Source organism: Saimiri boliviensis, chromosome 8 (genome assembly GCF_048565385.1).
Source record: "Saimiri boliviensis isolate mSaiBol1 chromosome 8, mSaiBol1.pri, whole genome shotgun sequence".
Classification (NCBI taxonomy): domain Eukaryota; kingdom Metazoa; phylum Chordata; class Mammalia; order Primates; family Cebidae; genus Saimiri; species Saimiri boliviensis.
Genome location: NC_133456.1, coordinates 71,286,744 through 71,309,290, shown reverse-complemented (window position 1 = coordinate 71,309,290; position 22,547 = coordinate 71,286,744). Strand labels below are relative to the sequence as shown.

General features: G+C 41.7%; 1 long non-coding RNA gene across 1 annotated transcript in view; it reads left to right on the top strand.

Annotated features, from left to right (window-relative positions):
• LOC141585265 (uncharacterized) overlaps positions 1 to 22,276 on the top strand; it is a 133,515-nt gene extending 111,239 nt beyond the window's left edge. The window contains exon 4 of the long non-coding RNA XR_012518662.1: positions 21,970 to 22,276. This is a non-coding gene — a long non-coding RNA (uncharacterized LOC141585265). The remainder of the gene's footprint in view (positions 1 to 21,969) is intronic.
• The last annotated feature ends 271 nt before the right edge of the window (positions 22,277 to 22,547 follow it).

Sequence of the window (22,547 nt, the reverse complement as noted above, 5' to 3'; positions counted from 1 at the left end):
AAGCCGTAGAGCCGCGGAGGTGATGGTGGAGGAAGATCCTCAAGGGAAATTCGGAAGGATGAGGAAGAGCTGGCCGTGTTCTCACACACAGGAATGGGGCCACTGGCAGAAGAGAGAAAATGCTGTTAAAAGTGCACAGTCGGGTGACTATGGTTAACAGTATTGCATTTTAAACTTCAAAAAAGCGAGAAGAGAGACGTTTGAATCTTCTCACCACACACACACACAAAATAAATAAATGTTTGAGATGAATATGCTAAATACTCTGATTTGATTTTTTGTACAATGCATACAGGTATTGAAACATGACACCATACCCCACACATGTGTATGGTTCTTATGTGTCAATTACACACACACACACACACACACACACACAAATAAATAAAAAAGTTGTGATGGACTCGCCATCAAGGTTAGCTGGGACCAGGCAGCAGGATGTGAGCCGTAAGAAAGATGAACTGTCAGGCTGAGGCTGCTAATCAGAGCAGGCATGTAGGCAGGGGGGACTTGAGCCGGTTATATTCCTAAGCCCAGCCAGGCCAGCCGGCCAGCCCGAAACCCAGGTCTAGATTGGTCAGGCACCAGCACAAGGAGCTCATGCTGCCTGGCCTTCCTCAGTGAAACTGGCCCGTAGGCCATCTCCCAGGAGTGACGCTGAGCTGAAGGAAGTTAAGGGGTGGGCCCTGGAGGGTGACGAATGTTTAAAATAGCCACTGTGGCCCCCTGCAATAATTAGTCAACAAGCGATGTGCAAAACAATTTTTGAGGCTCAGGGAGAGCTCAGCTGAGGTTAGAAAGCTTTGCTTTACGGTGGCCCAGTTGCCATGGTTTCTTTTCTTACGCAGTTTGGAAGATGGAGTGGAGAAAACCAGTTATTGTCTACAATAAGTTTAGCTTGATGTTAGAGGTTACTGTATGTTTTTTCTCCCAGTACCACAATATTATTTTAAATTTTGTAGAAAAACAGATTATAGGCCAAATTAAAATGTGCTATTTTATATGTTAAAAAATTACATATGATTTCAGCCTAATTTTGAAAATCTGCGGTAAGTGAAACCAAGGTTCTGTATTAACAAGCCAACACCAATTTATATTCAACTCTAATTTTAAAATAAATGTGAAAATGTCGGACCACTTGTTATAATGACTTGGGCTCTTTATAGCACGTATGTGCATTGGAGACCAAGAATGTACAAATAAATAGTAATGGTATAACACAAATTTCAAAGTTTTTGAGTGACGTGTTAACAATGTGAAGTTTTCCGCTGACTGATATTTTAATGTCACACCCCCAACAAACCTATAATTAAAGTTATTTTGGCATTTGCATCTGAAATCCTTGCTTTTGGGGGGTGGGCGGTTTATAATTCCACTTTTTAAATGAGCTTCCAGGTATAACTTGACATAAAATACAGAATCTTATTCTGGCAAAAATTTCTTCTCTAGCTTTCCATCGTGAGATACAGGAATATGTAGCTTGTCAGTTAAAAAAGCTATAAAGGCACCTTAAAAGGGAATTGAACCTTTTGTGACTGTTTGTTTGGGATTTGTTGACCAGAGTGTGTATATGAGAACTAAAGCTCAGCTACTGTACATTTCACACAAACACAGAGGTCATTAGAACGGAGTAGCCTCACTTCCTGTGCTCCTCTTAAGAACATTAATTTATATTTTTCTTCGAGAGAAATAATACTTGCCATGTCATCATTCCCAGGAAAAATATCTGCGTCTGTAGCTACATATTTTAAACAGCATATAAATGAGTGGAACAACATTATCAGAATAGAACACCAACAGAGTCAGGGCAGTGGATGGAGAGTTGGTGATTTCTCTTCTTGTACACCGTCTCCTTTCATCCTGTAAGCACAGAAGTTTCATGTGGGATTCTGATGTTTTCCTCTCCCATGCATTCCTTATGTATCTATCTTGTATGTGTACAGATGCATGCATGTAACAGCAGGGTCATCCACTTCCACCTCCTTGGATATGGACTCTGATGTAGGAGGGGAAAGCTTTAGATACGTTTGAAGCAAGGAGTCAGATTCTGCCCTGGAATTCAGAAAGTAAAAGGAAAGTGCCTGGGAAAAAAATCTTATGCTGAGGTAGGGGGTCACGGGAAGGCCACTGAATTCTTACAGGAAGTTCATGGGGGCAGTGGGAGGGGTCACGGGGCAAGGATCATTTGAAGAATGCCGTCCTTTAAGTAGGTTTAAGCACGTCACTGGTAGAGGAACATCCATATGGTCTATCTTGCCTAAACAATTATAGGAAATGTCTCCCAAAACACTTCATGGCCGGGTAGGAGTTGGGTAAAAACTGCAACCACCATCATTCACGCACATCAGGTTAAGTGCTGACTCACACTTCCACATTCTTCTTGAAACGCTTGGTCATTTGAAGTGGGCAAGGGCTGTATTTTTCCTCAAGAGAGACATTTTTTCTTATAAACCTCTTTCTCTCCCTCTCCCCCAAACTTAGGTACAATCTAAATTCCTTCAAAATAACAGAGTCCGAGCCTCCAATTGGCCCAGAGGTTTTGCAGCCCACTCCTCCAATTCTCTGTTGTCACCACCACATATACCTAAGGCAGACAAGAAATGACGTCAGGTGCTACCTTTGGCTTAAATGTCCTATTACTTCGTGCTTCTTGATAAACCTTTTTGGCAAATTAGAGGTTTCGCATTTCCCCAGTCGGCTGGCTGTAAGATGTTGGGAGGCTGTTTTTTTCTTTAACACAAGACTCTTAAGAATTTGTAGCAATGTATTTTTAATACTGTCAATAAACAGCTTCCTCAAGACTCAGAGGGGCAATAATGGGAGCTGTTAACAAAGTGTGAAAAGCAACAGGCTAGCAAAGGTTAATCACATGGCTGCCCACTAATGACCTCTACAGCCCTCAGTTTAAACCCAACAGCACTTGTAAAGACCAATCACGTGAATAATTTCCTGTCTGAGGTAGCCTTTATGGTTAAGAATAAAAGCGGAGCTGATTGTGAATGAAAACCCCCCGGCAGGGGAGGTGGTTATTATTTTTAAGCTGATCTAAACACCTGGGTTTCCCACTGGACCCTATTAAACTTCCCCTATTATGTCTAAATATTTCAATCATTTCTGCAGCAGTTGTGAATTAGTGCATTACTGAGGTAGCCAAGAACTAAGAAAGGGGAGTAGTTGACAAATGGCAAAACCCCCCCAAAAGGTGATGACAGTCAGGTAGGGAGAATCCCAGGCTTTGGGAAAGGATTTGGAGGGGTCATCCCTCCTCTGTAGCTCTCTGACCCCACCCCGCCTCAAGGAAGACCACACGTAAAGCCATTCAGATCAAGAAAATTTTACTATTTTAAAGGCCTCCAGATGAGGAGATTCTTTAGCTTGCCCTGGTAACCCATTTCATTGTTTAACGGCTCTCACTATCAGCCACCAGCGTTCCCATTTGAAGAACTTAAGTGATTGCTGCCTGGTTTAGACCCATCGCCCCGGCCTTGTTTTGCTGATCTTTCTACATTTTATTATCGACTTGGTTAAACATTACTCCTCTCCCAATAAAATTCTTGAAGTCTTTGAAGATTTTATTTTCTACCTCCAATGTACAGATCCGAACATATTTAGGTGAAAAGCCTTGACTAAGGCTCTCGTCTCGTAACAATGACATGTGTAGGTTCGCGGCAAGGACAAGATTTAAAAGCAGCACTAGGGCTTCCAGATTCTAATTTGGCACCTAGAATTTGAGTGTTCCTTTGGACAGTGGGCCCATGCATACTCAGTGCTTCCTCCCTTCTCATTTGCATCATGTCATATCTTATTACGTTTTTTGGCATAAATTCCTCTTTTCTGAATTGTTTTATAAGACTCCATAAAGGTCAATGTGTGGTGGAGGAATAGGAATAGGATACGGATACACAATCAGATATCTATGTTAAAATTTTGTCTCTATTTACTTTCTGTGAGAATTATTGCGGCTGGTAACTTCTACACTAAGTTACCAACCACACTCAGATTCAATTTCCTGAAAGCAATACCTGTTTCTTAGAGTTGCTGTAAAGGAGACTATAGTAACTTACCTATACTATCCAGAACGCAGCAGGCATTCGGTGTGTGTTAGCTTGTTTCTTTCTTCTTTTTTAGTAACCCTGAACCCGGTGCAGTGGCTTATACTTGATTAAAGATTCACAGGAGGCATTCGAATTTAGCATATTGGAGATTATTTGGTTCCAAGTAGCAAAACCACCGCATGAACTAATTTGGGCAAGAGGGGGATTTATCGTTTCCTCTTTCCAATCAGCAGGCTGGCTCGGGGATGCCTGGGAACGGGGGTTCTCTGGAGGACTGTCACCAGAACACTACTGGTCTTTCTTCTCCTCTCTTCTCCTAGATCCCTGACTGGATTTTTTCCTTCCGCTTTCCCCTTCCGCTTCCCCTTCTCCTTCTTCTTCTTCTTTTTTTAACAGAGTCTCACTCTGTGCTCAGGCTGGAGCTCAGTGGCACAATCTCAGCTCACTGCAACCTCCGCCTCCTGGGTTCAAGCATTTCTCTGCCTCAGCCTCCTGAGTAGCTGGGATTACAGGCACCTGCCACCACGTCCGGATACTGACTGTATTTTCTCAGCCCCGTTTCTACTTGGCTTGAGTCATAACCTTCTACTGCTCCCAGGCCCACATCTCCCAGCTTTACCACTAGAGAGGGGGCCAGTGCCCTCCGAGTTCCAATGAGAGAACTCTGGAGGTGGGACTGGATTGATCCAAATGGGCGCTGGAGGAACTGTGATTGTCACTATCTATTACAGTCATATGGTTGAAGCAGTGGTAGGGTCAGTCTCCTAGGAGAAGAGAAGCATTCATTCCACAGCACGGAAAGCCCATCCTTGTGCTGGCATACAGTGCTCAAGAAGCCTTACTCGAAAACAACAATAACAAGACGGAATGTTAGTAGCCTCAAGGGACAACAATCTCCAATACCAGCATTGATTCCATGATGGTGCTTTCTGCCCAGGTGCCCAGGGCCCAGGCGCTAATTAAGTCGCCTCTCCCTTGGTCTGCCTTCTCCAGGCTGCACCTGGTTCTAAGCTCAAAGCAGTCTGAGGCCTGTGATTAACACCCACCTGTTTATCTCTTTCCCTAAAGGCCAAGCTGTCTTCAGTGGGACCGAAAGCTGACTTGATAAATCATTCTGTGTCAATAGTAATAATAGTTATGATTATAAGACACGTTCCCATGGATGATGCTAATATGCTAATGGGAAAAGGCGAGTGAGAAGAGAGCGGGCATTTTTGCAAGCGTTTTCTGAAGATGCTACAGCTAGCCCATCTCTGCCCCACCTCACATACACGCAAACTCATATAAACTTGCAATGGAACGAACGTCAGGCTAGACAGGAAGGTAGGGAAAGATGTATGGGAAGAAATGATGAAGAGGCCAGGGTCGTCTTGTGGTGACATCTGGAAATCACACTGTGTGGGAAGACAGCTCCTTCATCTAGTACCAGCCCCTGCCTTAAGCTTCCTGATTCTGACAGCTTGTTTGTTCTTTTTGGAGTTTAGGGTTTTGTGACATTTTATCAGGGATACAAAGTCTGGAGGAATACAGAGTTAACTGAACATTAAACATTCATTTCCAGCATTGTTTTGCTTTGTTTTTATTGGTTTTACGAGGCTAGTAAAATAATCGAGTTACGAATATTTGCTGGAACTGCATTGCAGAGCCACCAGATCTGTCTGAGTTGACACTACAGAGAGTGGCAGAGAATGCTCTACTGACCCTTGAGGATGTTGCTTTTCTCCCGTGTCATGCCACGTCGTGTTGATGCCTCCATCGCTTATCTGAAGGAGGACTTAACAGCAGAATAGTATGTATTCACATATCCCACTCCAAAGCCTTTATTAAGTGCCTCCTGTGAGCTGTGCCTACTGTGAGCTGGGCACTGTCTTAGGCACGAACGACTCTGAGATGAGTAGTACAGAGTTCCAGCATCAAGTGTCTTAGAGTCTAGTGGAGGACACATGTAAGTAAAGCGTAAATTTTATATCTGATGGGATTTCCAAGCGCACTTGATGAGTCTCATTCCCCCACGCTGCAGCAAAGGGTGATCTGATCCGTATGGCACTCACTCTTCGCTAATGATACGAGCCAGCATCCATGGAGAAATCTCTATTCCAGACACCGTCAGGGTGCTACATTTATGATCTCATTAAATCCTTACAGCTCTTTGAGGGCGAGTGCTCTCCATTTGATAGATGAAGAACACGAGGCTTAGAGGCTGAAACTTGTGCAGGGTCATGCCGTTGACGGGAGGCAGTGCCAGGATTCTAACTCCGATGGGTTCGACCCTGGAGCCCAAGCTCTTGCCCAAAGAGTGCACATAATCAAGAGAGGCCTCGGGTACAGCACCTGGCACTTTAGACTTTTCACAGTGCTTTCACCTGTTTTGACTCATTTGAACCTCTCTTAAGCACCCCGGGGATGACGCTGGCAGGGCATTATCATTCCATTTGAAGACAAGGAAAATGAAGCTTTAGAGCAGGGAGGTCACACAGTCACACAGTTACTAAGAGGAAGAGCTAGGCTAGGACTCAGGCTGTTGGACTTCTAGCTCTGCTCCCGTCACTGCAGAGTGAACGACGTGGCCCCAGGCACAGAGGCAATCGCTCTGCCCCTCACATGCCGCCCTGCCTCCCACCACCCCATGCTCCCACCACCAAGTTTCTGTAATTGATTTAAAAAAATCTATAGAAGATTTCTCTACACAGACATGCAGGGCTGAGGGAGAGGGAAAGATCCCTTCTTTCCCGTACCTGGTAGGGATGGGAAAGTCCTACCTTATATTCTTTCTCAAAAATTATTCTAAAGAAGGAAGAATGTAGGCTGTTATGTCATGAGTCTAACAAGCCAGTGAAGAAAATTAGGTGGTCTTAAATTTTTATTTTAAAGGAGCAATAAGAGGTGCCACCTCTGTAGATGACACATCATGAGAACTGATAACTGTGTATCACTGAATGTCAATAAATGACAGGTTATTATCAGCTAGATTTGGATGGTTGAAACACGGGCTGTAAATGATATTACCACGTGGGCTGAAAGGTAAACAATGCCCATTAGTCAATGAGGTGAGTCTCGGTGCCATCTTCAGTGGCAATGTCTTCAAGGGTTTCCATAGACGCCCCTACTCTGTGCTTGTCAAGTGAGCCTCCTCTGGGGTTCAAGGTCTCCCCTTTTGTACTTCACCACAGAATTCCAAATAGACCTTCGTTAGGAACAAACAAACTTTCTTCATGTGATTTAAACTGTTCACAGCCTTTTAATGTTTAAACCTCGCTCTTTTGAAAAAATATTACCCTATTCTTTTCTTGAGAATTTAATGGATAGCACTCAAAAATGTTTGCCCTAAGGGATATACGGCAGAAAGACATATATGGGAGACCCAAACTTAATTTGTCTTTTACTGTGACCTCAGCTTGGAGGCTGAGGTTGGATAGATGCATTTCACAGATAGAAAAAAATATACATGAGAAAACACTAAAGGAAATTTACCTTCTTGGAAAGGTAAGCTAAAGCACAGATAAATTCAGGATATCAAATATATTGCAAGCGCTCAAGGGGATATGAAAAAGGCAGTGGTAATAATCTATGAGGAAAACGTTATACGTTGTGAAGTGTTATGTCAGGAATTCGGTCGCTCCTTGCCATTCCCCCTTTTGAGGTCACCCCATGGCGAAACCTTTCTCTAGCTTCCTGATCATTCTTCTACCAGGTAGGCACTTCTCCACTGACATCACATCACCCTGTGCATAGCCCTTGTCACTACCTTCATCACACTGCATTATGATAGCTGTTACTATGTCTACCCCGCTGGACTGCAGGCCTGGGACTTACCCATGTGCTGTCTCCACGCCTAGCATAGCTGTGCCTGATGCAAAGCAGATATTTGTGGTAAATATTTGTGGCATGAATGATCAAACAGATAAGTAAACTTTTGGATCTTAATTCGCTTTTTTTTTTTTGAGATGGAGTCTCGCTCTGGAGTGCAGTAGTGTGATCTCGGCTCACTGCAACCTCTAGCTCCTGGGTTCAAGTGATTCTCCTGCCTCAGACTCCCGAGTAGCTGGGATTATGGGCATTTGCCACCACGCCTGGCTAATTTTTTGTATTTTTAGTAGAGATGGAGTTTCACCATCTTGGCCAGGATGCTCTTGATTTCTTGACCTGGTGATCCACTCGCCTCGGCCTCCCAAAGTGCTGGGATTACAGGCATAAGCCAGCGCGCCCGGCCTGGATCTTAATTCTTAAGTGAAACTCTTGTTCTGGAGATTGGAAAATCTTTTCTGCTAAAGGCTTTTTTTCGGTTTTTTAATTTAAATAATCATGGGAAGACTGACTGCTGCCTATGCCTCTTGGAGTGTCAGGATGTACATCAGTTTATTAATTAATTGCTCTGAAATATTTTTACTGTAAAATTTGTTCAACTTTGTTTAATCGAGCTATCCTAGATTCTGACCACAAAGTCATGTTAAGAAACACTTAGTAATATACTCGAGCAAAAGCTACTTTAAAAGTTAAATAAAAGGCCAAGCATGGCGGCTCACGCCTATAATCCCAGCACTTTGGGAGGTCAAGGTGGGTGGGTCACGAGATCGGGAGATCGCGACCATCCTGGCCAACATGGTGAAACCCTGTCTCTACTAAAAATACAAAAATTAGTTGGGCATAGTGGCGTGTGCCTGTAGTCCCAGCTACTTGGGAGGCTGAGGCAGGAGAATCACTTGAACCTGGGAGTCGGAAGTTGTAGTGAGCTGAGATCGTGCCACTGCACTCCAGCCTGGTGACAGAGTGAGACTCCATCTTAAAAAAAAAGTTAAATAAAAATATGAAATAAATAAAATTAAATTGAATATGTCACAAAGTACAATGAATACCAGATGAGTGCTAAACTCTACATGGTATCAGTTTGAAAAGGAGAAAGATGAATGTGGGATGAGCCGCAGAATCTTTTTGCAGGAAAACGGAAGCTTGCAGGATAGATGAAATCTGGCTGGGGGGAGGTAAGGAGGCATCATGGTTTTTCATCTTTTTTTTTCCTTCTACCATCTGATAGGACACACTCCAATTAACATTAGTGCCTTACTATGGGGTGAGGGTTTTAAGTCGGGGGAAGGAGTTGTGAGTAGACTGACCATGCTCTCTCCTTTCTCAAGAGCTTCCACTGTAGCTGTGAGTTATTGGGGATTCAGCACTTTGAGGATTTTAATCATGGCAGAGGGAAAAGAACATGCTGTCTAGCTTTTCTCCTTAACTTCCCATGAGTGCAGGTACGTTTGTTTCCATTATTAACAAAATTTTCAGTTTTAAGGGTCTGCAAGGCTCGCAGGTTTTCAAAACGGGCATATTTTCACTGGGACTGATGAGCATGTTCAAGGTCCCTTGTTTGAGTTCCTTCTAAACTCTGTTTTTGACCAAAAGTCGTGTGCTTTCTAAAAAAAGATAGCCTCCCCCCCACAGCTCAAATTCCCCAGTTGCTCAAATAATTTCTTGTGTGCCGAGCCCCTTTAGCTACGTGCTCCCATTCGTGAACTCGCCTCTCTTCCAGTGATTCGTTTATATTTTCAGACCCCAAAGAATGATTTAGTTAATTCTCATGTCTTAATAATTCACAAATTTGGCTTTCCTGTTGTGCCAAACAGTCTCTTGATTAATCACAGAGATGAAGACTGAGAAAAATGGTTATATTTGAAATAAATTTTATTTACATTTTGTCAGAGAATGGTGGCATTTGGAGCCATTTTGCAGGAGGCAGCATAGTGCTACCGAGTTTCACAATCTTCTTCCTATTCCTTCAAATTTCTGTTTAGGTTGCTGGGTAGAATAAATTTTCAATAAAAAAGAGAAGCGTTTCTAAGAGTCCAAAGAGAGAGAGAGAGCCCTACAAACACTTTCCCACTTTTCAATATGAATTATTTCCTTTTGATTTTTTCAAAGCAAGCAGAGACCAGGCCAAGCTTATCTGGAGGTCAGTCTGAAAACAGGTGAATCTGGATTCCTCTAACAACAACAAAAAAAGGCCTTTTCTGGGGCACTCCAGTACGTCGCTAACAGCAGACTGTGTGTGTCATTGCTCAGTGTGGATGCAAACACATATGATGGGTCACATGTGCAAGGACCAAATCACATTTGTGTAACGAAATAACTTAGCCCGTACTGGGAAATAGAAATCCCTGGAAGCAAAAATTCTTGGGAACAGAAATTGTGGTTTAAATATGACCTGATCTGAGATGTGGGGCTTTTATTCTTCTTCTGTTTATTGTGTGTGTGTGGGTGTGTGTTTTGTTTTGTTTCCATGAACCACATAGGGCTTTACTGTAATACTGGGAATAGTCTGTGTATGTGTGTTTATTTGTGTGAATGTGGATACAAAAAAGCCTCATTTAGACTTTTCTCACTTCTTTGGTAAGGGCCTGGTTGAAACAACTTCCTATAGTTTTCTTGGTGAGGACAGAAAACACAACTTCAAGCAAACGTTAGGGAGGAGCTGCCGGAGCTCTCTGGGAGCACACGCTCACAACTCACTTTAGAATGGAGTGTAGTGTGCAAACACCTAATTTCTACAAAACTGCTTGTATTCGGAGTTACTAATTACAAACCCTCACGCTCTCCCTTCTTTTTCTGTTCCAATCTGCAAGGTTATTTAATTGAAGTCCTATTTTGTGGGTGCAGATGCATGATGTGTTTGAATCATCAAACAGATTTAGTGTGTTTTGATTGTTGTGTGTGCCTCATTGCTATTCCCAGAATGTCGAGCGGAGCTTATGCTTCTCGGGAAGACTTGAAGCATGAAACAGTAAAAGAGTCCTTTCTTCTCCTCCCACCCCCTCGCCCCCCATCTTCGTTGAAACTTTGCCAATATCAGATCGCACTCTGTCTGTTGCTGCATTAAAATGAAGTCATCCCCTCCCACTTGCCCCCTTCCCTGCTGCCCTTCCCTTTGCTCTCCAGCCCCACAATTTTCTTCCTGAGTGGGGGAGACTTGCTTGCTGTGGATGAACATCTTGAGCTTTATTTTATTTTTTCTGCCCTTCTCTCCTTTCCATTTTCCTCTCCATTTCTCCCTCCTTCTTTGCTGTGGTTTTTGGATTGGGGCTTGTGAATGGGAAAGAGAAGGGGCCTGTTTTCCTTTCGAGGTGAAAACAGCCTTGGAACCGGCAGGTGCACGGCCCCCAAGCAGCTGCTTGTGACTTGCAAGCTGAAGCGTCTTACTTCGCCCTCCAAGCCAAGAGCACTTCATATAATCCTCTCATGCAATTCACACTGTAATTGCAGAAACCCCAACTGCTAGGGCTCATATTATTATTATTATCACAATTATTATTGTTGTTGTTTTTCGCCGATAACAATATCTTCTGCAAACAGGAAACCGTCATGCTAATTCGTTTTTGTGTAACATGAGTTGCTTCTCTGGAAGCAAGATTTTTTTTTTCTTTGTCTTGCTCTGAGCCCCGTCCCCTGGCCCCCTCCAGCCCTAACCCCCTTGAAGGCCACTCAGGGAGCAGCACATGTGGAACTTTTATGTGGTTCTATAGGGCCTTTTATTACCCTGTGGGCCTCATCCTCTTCTTAAGAAAGGGGCCGGTGGCTGGGTGCTGGCCATGGAAATTATTTTCTTGCACACCAGCTTGTTTTCTCAAGCTTCTGCTTATTCCTTTGGTAATTATGAGACTAAAAGATCCTTTTTCTTTTTTCTTTCTTTTTTTTTTTTTTTTTTTTTTTTTTGGTTTACCCATGAGTGCTTTAGTCTATGAACAATCATTTCACGGTTTTGAGGATGAAAGGGGGAGGCATGGAAACATGGGGAGAGTCGATTTTTTTCATGACATTAAAAATGCTTAGAGAAGTAATCAAAACTACTTACATTGCTGGTTTTAAAAAATCTGATATTTTGAGAGTCAGAAAATATCTAAACCGTTACTGACACTTGTGTATAATTTGTAATTTTGATCTACAACTTTGGCCTTTTTCATTATTTCTCAAAATCCAGCTATCCATAACCTCCATCATGATTTTTATCACAGCCACATGCTACCAATACCTGAGCTGTTGTTTAAATAGTATTTTCTTTACATGGACTTTCCTGTTAAATATCATCTACCTGCAAAAGAAATCAATTGCTACAAAAACATCGCTTCTGTAGATGGTACACAAACACAATTTACCTTAAAGACAAAGTGACTATAAAAACTAAATAAATGCAAACAACTGTGTTCAACTGTTTTGTGTTAGAGGTGTCATGAGTGTAGGAAAGGCATTCATGACGGGCGCTGAGAGTGTTCTTACAGTGGTCAGAAAGGCTGCAAGAGAACTGAGGAGAGAACAACTTTCTCGCCTTGGGGACCAGCGGCATTTAACGCCATGCCCGCGTACCCCTGCACACTGCTCTCCTCCCGGGCCACATCCCCACGCTGTGCACACCCTGCGCTTTGGGATACATAGTCCACTGTGTTGTTTGTGGCTTATGTGGCCCGAAGTCCACCATGAATATTTGGTTCTAGATGGCAATTTATTTTTATTTATTTATTTATTTATTTTTGAGATGGAGTTCGCTCTTGTCTCCCAGGTTAGAGTGCAATGATGTGATCTCGGCTCATTGCAGCCTCTGCCTCCCAGGTTCAAGCAATTCTCCTGCCTCAGTCTCCCAAGTAGCTGGGATTACAGGCACCCGCCACCACACCTGGCTAAATTTTGTGTTTTAGTAGAGACGGGGTTTCACCACGTTGGCCGGGCTGGTCTCAAACTGCTGATCTCGTGATCCACCTGCCTTGGCCTCCCAAAGTGTTGGGATTACAGGTGTCAGCCACCGCGCCCGGCCTATTTATTTTTTTAAGTTGGCTCATGGTATGTATGAAATATGTATTTCTGGTACGAGAGAGACAAAAACAATTGCTCTTACAGGAGAATTGGGGTCTAGTCGTAGATTAGTCAAATACCAGGTGTAAGGAACCAAAGTTCTAAAGCATATCCAGGGGAAAGCGAGGAGAAACACGTTCTAGGATCCAAACGGCAATACTGGGAACTAAAGCTCGGAGCCAAAATGGATCAAAAGTCTGGAGAAAGTGAAATACGGTCAGAAATGGACTGAGTTGGGTATTCCAGAAAAGAAACAGCTGTGATCACTGCTGAAGCATTTGAGAGTTTCGTGTCATAGCAGGTGACTCCAAGAGAGAGTGGCTGGGTGAAACGCTGGGTGAAATCAGCGTAGAGTAAGAAGAGCACTTCTTAGCTAATGAGCACGAGTCATAAAACACAAAGGTGAGAACTGCTCAGCCCACCTCCACACACCCACACCCACACACACCACAGAGGTAAAAGGGTTAGTAGACCTCACAGGTTTTCTTAACCATAAATAAAACATTTTCTAAAGATTTATGTCCCCAATCCTTGCACAAGCCCATTATGACTTCACTGTGTAAATCTGTCCAGTCATTCTTCATGGTTATATGGTCTTAAGCTCCCCGTGACTCTCCTCACACCATGTTCTTCAGCCTTCAGATGGAAGGGACAGCTGTAAAGATGCATAAATCAGCTGGAAAATGTCTCTTCAGTAGAAAATTAGTCAAATGTCCTTTTTACAACATCCATGATTTTACTGTCCCGGACAATATGGTAAAATGATGAGGGCTGATGTGTTGCTTTAGGCCTGTTACCTGTTCCGTGGTTGGCTAGTTAATGGCAGTTTCTAAAGTTGATGAAGCTTATTATTATTATTGTTTTTTGAGATAGAGTCTCGCTCTGTCGCCCAGGCTGGAGTGCAGTGGCACAATCTTGGCTCACGGCAACTTCCGCCTCCTGGGTTCAAGCGATTCTCCTTCCTCAGCCTTCCGAATAGCTGGGATTACAGGTGCGCACCACTACACCCAGCTAATTTGTGTATTTTTTTTAGTAGAAATGGGGTTTTGGCATGTTGGCCAGGCTGATCTTGAACTCCTGACCGCAGGTGATCTGCCTGCCTTGGCCTCCCAAAGTGCTGGGATTATAGGCATGAACCACCACGCCTGGCCTGATGAAGCTTACTAAAGATGACTTCTATGATCAATGCGTCTGTTTTATATTGGTAAGTGAAGATGATCCTAGCATTGTTCTAAGTACTCTGACAAATATAAAAGAAACTACTTAGGCTGGGTGCGGTGGCTCACACCTGTAATCACAGCACTTTGGGAGGCTGAGGCTAGTGGATCACCTGAGATCAGGAGTTTGAGACCAGCCTGACCAGCATGGTGAAAACCTGTCTCTGCTGAATACAAAAAATTAGCCAGGCATGGTGGTGCATGCCTGTAATCCCAGGTACTTGGGAGGCTGAGGCAGGAGAATCTTGCTTGAACCTGGGAGGCAGAGGTTGCAATGAGCTGAGATTGCACCACTGCACTCCAGCCAGGGCAACAAGAGCAAAACTCTGTCTTAAAAAACAAACAAATGAACGAAACCTACTTAATAAATATTTAACTCAGGACTTACTATGTGAAAATCTCTGTGCTGAGGGTACAAACACATAGCCTATTGCGACGATATTTAATAAAAACTTCCGTAAGGGTAAGGATTGGAACTTCACAGAACGCTGGAGCAGGCACCTAACCAAATCTTCCGAAGTCAGCGCAGGCTTCCACATAGGTTGAGAACTTAAGGCCAGAATAGGAATTAATTAGGTGGAGTCTAAAGGGAGAAGTTCAGGGAAGGAGAGGACCCCTGAAGGCCTGGAGGTAAGGTATGTATGGGGAGTTTTGAGAACTTGAAGTAGCTCACCAGGGCTGGAGGTTGGGAGGTGGGTGGAGAGCAGAGGCAGAAACTGAAGCTGAGGATGCGTGGAAGGGCCATGGTGAAGAAGTTCAGATTTGATGCTGGATGAAATGGAGAGCCAGACTGACGTCTGGGAAGAAAGGCCGCCCTGGAAAGGAGTGAGGGGAGGTGGAAGTACAGGTGATGGCACAGAGGGGAGGGCGAAGCGTGAGGAGGAGTCTGACCAGCTGAGCCTGAGGGTGCTCGGAGGGTGGGTCACACTGGGCCAGCTAGGACAGGCAGTGACCTTGCAATGATCCCCAGGGACTGACGGCAAAAGTGCAGGTCATCGCCATTGCAGCAGAGAGGACTGTGCACCATGGTAATGGCTTGGGTGAGAGCCTGCAGGGAGTGGGGTGGGAAGTATGGAAGCCCTTTGGTTTTTGATCGAGGACAGTATTTTTGAAGATTTTTAATCAAAGACGGTATTTTTTGGACAACATTTGGCTAAGTGAGCTGAGTTACTTTCCTATTATAAATGTCCAATATGCTTCATGAACCTGTTTTACCTTGACAACGAGCCTTTAATGTTAAGGGGAGCATCAGTTCCCACCATCTGGTAATGGTATTAATAAAAGTAACATGATTGAGGTACCTGCCTTGGAGCAAGCACCGTGCAGAACACTTGACATGTATTATCTCATGTTTTCTCCCCCAGACTCAATGAGGTCTTGTTATTATTATCTGTATTTTACAGATGAGAATACTGAGACTTAGAGAAGGTAAATGACACCATAACTAAATAATAGCGGTAGGATTTCAACCCAGGGTTGATTCCAGAGCCTGAGCTAGAAACCAGACTGCCATAGTTAAGGATGTTTTGGACACTGAGTCTAAGGATTAACTGTGTACAAATTAGACATTTTTTAAATGAACAAAGAAAGAATTAGAAGTCCTTTGGTTTCTTTCTGCATCTTTCTCTTGGAATTATGCTGCAGGAAAAGATTTGATGAATGAAGAGTTATGACTAGTCGTTTCAAATTTAACTCGGTTTTACCAAACATGCAAAAGCAAAACGATATACAAGGAGGATTTTTTCCAGGTTTTGATACTTAAACTTTTGGAGAATTAAATTTGCTAAAACAGTAAGTAGGCTTTTATTCTTACATTTCACATATGGAGGCCACACACTTTCAAAATCCTTAAATTGGAAAAGATTCACAGAGTTAATCTACCCGAATCATTTAGTAGCCATTCCTCTCTGCTGAAAACCAAAAATGTGTCACCAGAATTATTCCAACATCTGAATAGTGAAAAGCGTTTACAGATCAAATGCCTAATCTAACTCCCTCATTTGACACATGAGGAAACTGAGAACCAGAGCAGACACAGGACAGACTTGCCCAAAGCCACACAGTGGGTCTGCAGCTGGGCTTTGGACCAGAGTTTGTTCTGACAAGAGGAAAGCTTGATGGCCACACCCGCTCACCCTGGAAAACAGGGTCCCCCAGCGGAATTAACACAATGCAGTATCATTTTTACTTTAAGATTGAAAAGCAAGCAAGCAAATTAGTCATTTAAACCATTTTTATGTGAAACCTAACATGGCCACATTGTAGGAAAACCACAAGGATTTAATAAACAAAACAGGAAACTTCAAAGAAATGCCTTTTCTTGGAAAGAAGGCAGGAGAGCAAGAAAAGGGAGTGTCTCCGCCTTTATCACGTGTGTCTTATGGTTTAAATGTATTCTCTCTTCTTTAGAGAGAGGGCAGTTGTCCAGAGGGCAATTTTTTTTTTTTTTTTGAGACACTCTGGGATCTCTTAGAAGTGTGATGGACAATAGTGAACTATCAATTAATAACAGGGTCCATAATTATGCTGTTAAATAACTTCATGAGACAGCAGAAACATGCAGTTTCCGTTAATGTATAATTTAAATTTGTCTAAATACATGTTAACAGATCCTTTAATACAATAGATTTTAATTTTTTATCTCAGAAATTTATTTTTGAGCTAATTTTAATAGATCATGTACTTGATTAGAAGTGTGTTATCCTTAAAATGATGTGAGTAATCTGTTTTATGCCCACAAGTACTATGAATGCTAACACTTCATTCTTAACGCATCTAGTTGTCATTAGGTACAGCAGCTGATACAATCTTCCATTAAGCAGTCTCAGAACTGTGGGTGGTCTTGGAAACTATACCATATGAACTGTAATACACAATAGAGCGAGTTGGGGATTTTTTTTAGCTTTAATTCTGAATCATGCAACTCCTATTGGTTGAAATTAAGCAAAATAATAAAAAGGATCCGATTCTAGCATCGACTTATACTGATGTGTTAGAGCAGAGTTCCTTATATACTCTTTGTTACTTAAACAATTTAAATTTGCAGCAGTCTTTTTTTTTTTTTTTTAATCTTTTATTTACTTAGCTAAAGGATCTGAAATGGCAGTGCTAGAAAGCAGGGAGCGCAGCTGATGGTCACATTTTTAAAAAGCTAGATGCTCGTAAAATAAGATATCGAAGAGAAAACAAGAATGCATTTTAACCATACTTTTGATCGAACCAGCACTGAATACATTTCATTGGGACATTTTGGAAGTAAACTGTGCAATTCATATCAATACTAAATTGGCTGTGGTCACTGCGATGTCATTATAAAGGGAGTTAACTCATAATGTTTGGAAACTCAATGTCACTTTAAAGGTCTGAAACTTTTGTGTTATGTATATATTTAAGTTTCTTTATAAAAATACCTTTAAGTGCCTTAGATATATAGCTATTGATTTAATTTCCACCAGAAACATACTGCATTCCAAGTCCAGAATAGAAGTAAAATGCAAAGTAAATGATCAATTTTGTGTTTAAGAGGTGGGTATGGAAGCAAGTGATATGAATGGTTTTGGCAACTCAAGAAAGATCTATCTGCTCACAGAACTCTACAAAAGTAATCATTTGCTAATCTCAAGAGAAATCTTCTTTAAATAAAACTAATCTTTTTGTGTATGCTTTTAAAGATGAAAAATCTTTCAAAGCACCATTGAAATGACAAGCAAACTGTCTTTCGTTTCTGGTAAATGAGCTACAAATGTATGCTTTTACAATTAAAAAAATATTTGAGCGAGAAATCTGCAACCACAAAGAAGTGTAGACTGAAACAGTGCTACTTTTTTTTTTTTTTTTCCTGGCATAGATGATCCCCTAGTCTTTTCCACTGTAGTCTGGAAGCCTTAATAAAGAAACCGCACACCAGTTATTCTCTGGGCAGAAGCATTTTAGCTTCCAACTTTGATTTCATGTTTTGTTCAACAGGCAGATAGTTTAAAAAGTTTTGTTTCCCATCTTATTTTGTTTCTTAAAATCCTTCAAATCTTAAGGGGATGGAATGATAGTACTGTTCATTTTCTACCTTCTATCCTACCTGCTAAGTTGGCTTTGTTTTTTAATGACCTAGGCCTAATTATTAAAAATTCAGTTGCTCTCCTTCCTTTCCCTCTCCCTCTCCGTGTGTCCCTCTCTTCTTCCTTTCTTCCTTCCTCCTTCTCCAAGTCCCTCTTGTCTTCCTCACTCCCCCCTTGTCCCCTTTAGCAGCCCCTGGGATGACACTGTTCATTGATGCGTCTCCCTCATTAGCATTGCTGCAGCTTGGCTCAGTGGTTTCAGAGGCAATCCGTCATGAGAAAACTGAAGAATGTGCCCCATTTGCATGATTCTGTGCCAGAATGCAACTTTTTCTCAGCTGTTCTTTGTGTAATTTCCCCTTGAGCGTTCAACTTTCCCATGAAGTCCTAGAAATCATATTACAGATTTCCAACCCAATTGAAATGCTCCGCAGATTAATTTTACATATTGCTTCCTTCCCCCAAAAAACTTCATAGTTCTTCATAAACAGAGCAAACGAGTACATAAAAAACAGGTTTAGCCTTTCATTGTTTTGAAATGTAGGGCACATTAAATGAATAATTTTGCTTTGAAAGTGCAAATATATATTTATTACACATGTCCAAATGAGGCCACAACACTAATACTTGGGCAGTTTCTGCTTTCTAGTCACTTAATGCCACCTGCAAACCACATTTTGTGACCCACCACAGAACTCAGAGCGAAACAGCAAAAAGCTGGATAAAGTGCTCACTGTTTCTTTAATAAAGAGACCTTCCCACGTAAGTCAAGATCTGTTTTGCAGTTCTTGGGTGAACACATTTTAATAAAAGAATGAATTCATAACAGCTAACTAGCTGCTAATTAAATAAGTATTCTCACAGCATTTTTTCTACATAGAAAACGACAACGAAAGCAACTGTGAGATATGCAACCTGTTACCAAGATTTCCATTTTCCAGAAATTAAGCTAAATGTAATATGGTATATACACACAGCACTGCCTTCCAGAAGAGAAACATTCCATTAAAGCACATTTATTACATTTGAATTAAGAAGAACCCAACTTATTTACACACACACACACTCCATGGCCCTTTTTAATGACATGTTATTCTCAGTATTATTACATACAAATCGATAGTCTTTTAATTCCCTTTTGACTTTTGAGTGCAGTTAGTAGTAAGAATAAACCATTTTGTCTTATTATTCCCATTCTAAAATCCGTAGAATAAATTATATAAAAAATTACTTTTGACCATTGGTTGGAAAATAGCCATAAAGTAGCGAAGATATTCTAAAAGTGTTTTAGCTAAAACTATTTAAAATTTTAAATGACTTCATAATCTTTGGGAAGGAGATGAAGCATTTAGAATGAGAAGACCGAAAATACCCAACTTTAAAGCCTAGTGAGTATCAAACAGAATTAAAATAACTTAAAGATAATTCCCTGTACTAACAGAAACAAATAAAGCTCTTAAAATACGAAAATTTGGTCGCTGAAGAACCGCTCACACGGTGATTAGAATTAGGTTGCAGAAGATTTCATTAATTATAGGTGACTGATTTTCCCTGAGCAGACAGCTCAGGTCTCCCGGCCCCCTCCGTCCGCCCCCTCCCCAGCTCATCTCAAACTGTTGTCTAACCTTTCCCTTAATCCATCTCATCTTGAGCTGATGGGAACTGCTTTCATTCTACCTCTTGTGGAGGTAATGAAACAATCTTCTTATTCACTTGGTTCCTCTGAGCCGGTGACATGCAACAACAACAAAAAAAAGCGAGCGCCCTGATTAATGGCTGCTAATTAGCAATGTTAATGACCAGGTGTCCGAGAGTACGGCCAGCTCCTCTCAGCATGGAGTGATCGCTCAATGAGGGCCCTGCAAATCCATTCCCAGTGACCCTTCCCCTCAGCTGCCAGTAATGAAGCCCGCTTGCTCGTTACTCCCGGGAGAGGCGCAGGGGGAGACCTGGGCCTGGGACCCAAACCCTTGCCTGGGGTCTAGTGGGTCTTCCATTAATTAAGGTTAGCGTTTCTGGCCCCCCAAAAGCTCAAAGGTAGAGGAGTGAAGAACAGGGAGATGTACTCAAACCTCTTTTGTCCAGAGGAGATTCTTTTCTAAATGGAACCGGTAATTAATTTTAACCATCTACATGTACGTCTGTAATTCTGACTATGTGCTAGCTACACATACCATCTTCTCAATCCGATTCTTTTATTATCCCGAGATGATTCACATGGGTGAAGCCAATCTCATATTAGCTTTCGAATACCGATTTTTGTCTGTGAAGTCTACATTCTCTTTTTACCATTCAGCACAGATTACCTAACGGCAGCAGAAACTCAGTGGGCCTAGAGGTGTGCTTAAAAAAAATAGTACTCTTTGAAAATATTTTTTCTAGTTAGAAGGTAGGTTAAGTATGCAAGGGCTCTTGTCTCTCATATTGGAGAAAGGGAATTATATTAACTTTTAAAACAAACAACAAAACAAAAATATGCTTTCCCCAGAGCTTTGCAGAGAATCGGCTCTATAAAGACCTGAAGAATGATTTTACTAATTAGAGTTGGTTCTTTTTTGGAATGCTGACCAGAAAATTGAAAAGTGACAGAACTGAAGTCTCTGCAGTTAACTAACCATTAATTGTATTTGCCAATTTGTGACAAGCTGATTCTGAGTTTACACAATCATTTATTTTTCCCTCACTGGAGAATGGCTTGTACTTCCTCCAAGCAAAGCGTGTGGGGATTCAGTCTGGAAGAAACGAGTTAAATGGGAGAAAATGTGCTATGCCATTGTTTTCGTTTTAGTACACTCTTTCTTTTTAATAAATACGTCTTAGGCTGGGATAATACCTTGGCTGATTTAGAAATGCTATATGTATTATATATATATATATATATATCACATATATATCTTACTTGTTGAAAGGTCATGTGTTTGATAGCATTGTGATAAGTTTCTGTTAATGACATTTTTGATACATGTATAATTTATTTCGGTAGAATAAGTGTTATTGTAAAAATTACCAACTATTCATAGGCGATGAAATACCACTCACACACTACACCTAATAGCGGGGTTTGAAAGATTGTGGTTACTACCTTGCTGTGGGCTAATAGCTCCAAGTAAAATTCGACAAGAAAAACTTCAGAGCTTTACTTCCAAGTGTGGACAGGCCAAGCAATATCACCTCCTAAGCCCCAATGGGGGCTGCCTAGATAGACGCCTGGCTCCTCTTTTACTGGGGCCCACCTTCTGTCGCACTAATATTTGATGTAGATTTTTGGGGAGAGGCATACAAGTTTTCTCCCCATCACTACATACTTTAATACATTTTCCTTGCAGAAAATTTAGAAAGCATCGAAAGCATGTGCATACACGTTCAAGCACATTCACACGTGCACACACAGCGCCCACAGTCCTAACCAGAGCCATATCCAGTGCCAACATGTTGCCATATATTCTAGCTATCGTTTTCTGTGCAGAGACACTCTTTTTCTTTTAGCCGAAATGGTATCATACTGCAGATAATATTTTATAAATTGCTTTATAAAGTTAACAATCTATCTGACCATAACTTGTGAAATATTATTCTACAATAGCATATGATGACTGAGAGTCATGAGTCTCCATTGACCATGAATGGTTAATGACGATGTCTAGAGTGACCACAGAGCCACGTTACTGTCATGGCCCCAGTGCTGAAGGGATGGACACAGGCTCCATCCTGGCCAGTTCCTCCCTACCCAGTGGACTTTGAGAGTTTGTTGAGGATTGAGTTACCTCCCTCCATTAGCTTACATCCTGCTTCTGTCTCTTCTTTCTACAGTCTACAGACCAGTGCCAAGGAGCCGAAGAGAAGAAATGAGAATAACCAAAGTATGCTGTGTCCAGTTAATTAACCATTAGCAAACAAAGGTTCAAATAATGTGACTGTAAACTTCATGAGAACAGGGAGTTTGTATCTTTTCACCTGTGTATCGGCAGTACCTAGCATCATACCTGGCACATAAGAGACAGTACATATTTGTGGAACAGAGGAATGAATGAACAATTTAAAAATATACTTAACTATATTCTAGTTTGCATTTTCTTGAGTGGCAGAGAGAGTAATAGACTTTTAGTGCCCCGGGAATGCCCACAGGGACGTATCTCCAGAAGAAACTCCTTCTCTTGAATGTTGCATTGGATGTAACACACATGAGCAGAGACATGGTTTCATATTTCTAGCCAGAATTCTTAAAAATCCTGCGATCTGTCTTCTGCTCCTATGTGTCTAGTCCTGCCTGCTCCTCTCTTTAGTCAAAATAATTTGGTCAAAAGGGAGAAAAAAAAAAAAAAAGGAAACTTTTTGAGTCCCGAGATCCTTCATTTGCACTTGCAAATAACGGGTATGCTAAATTAAAT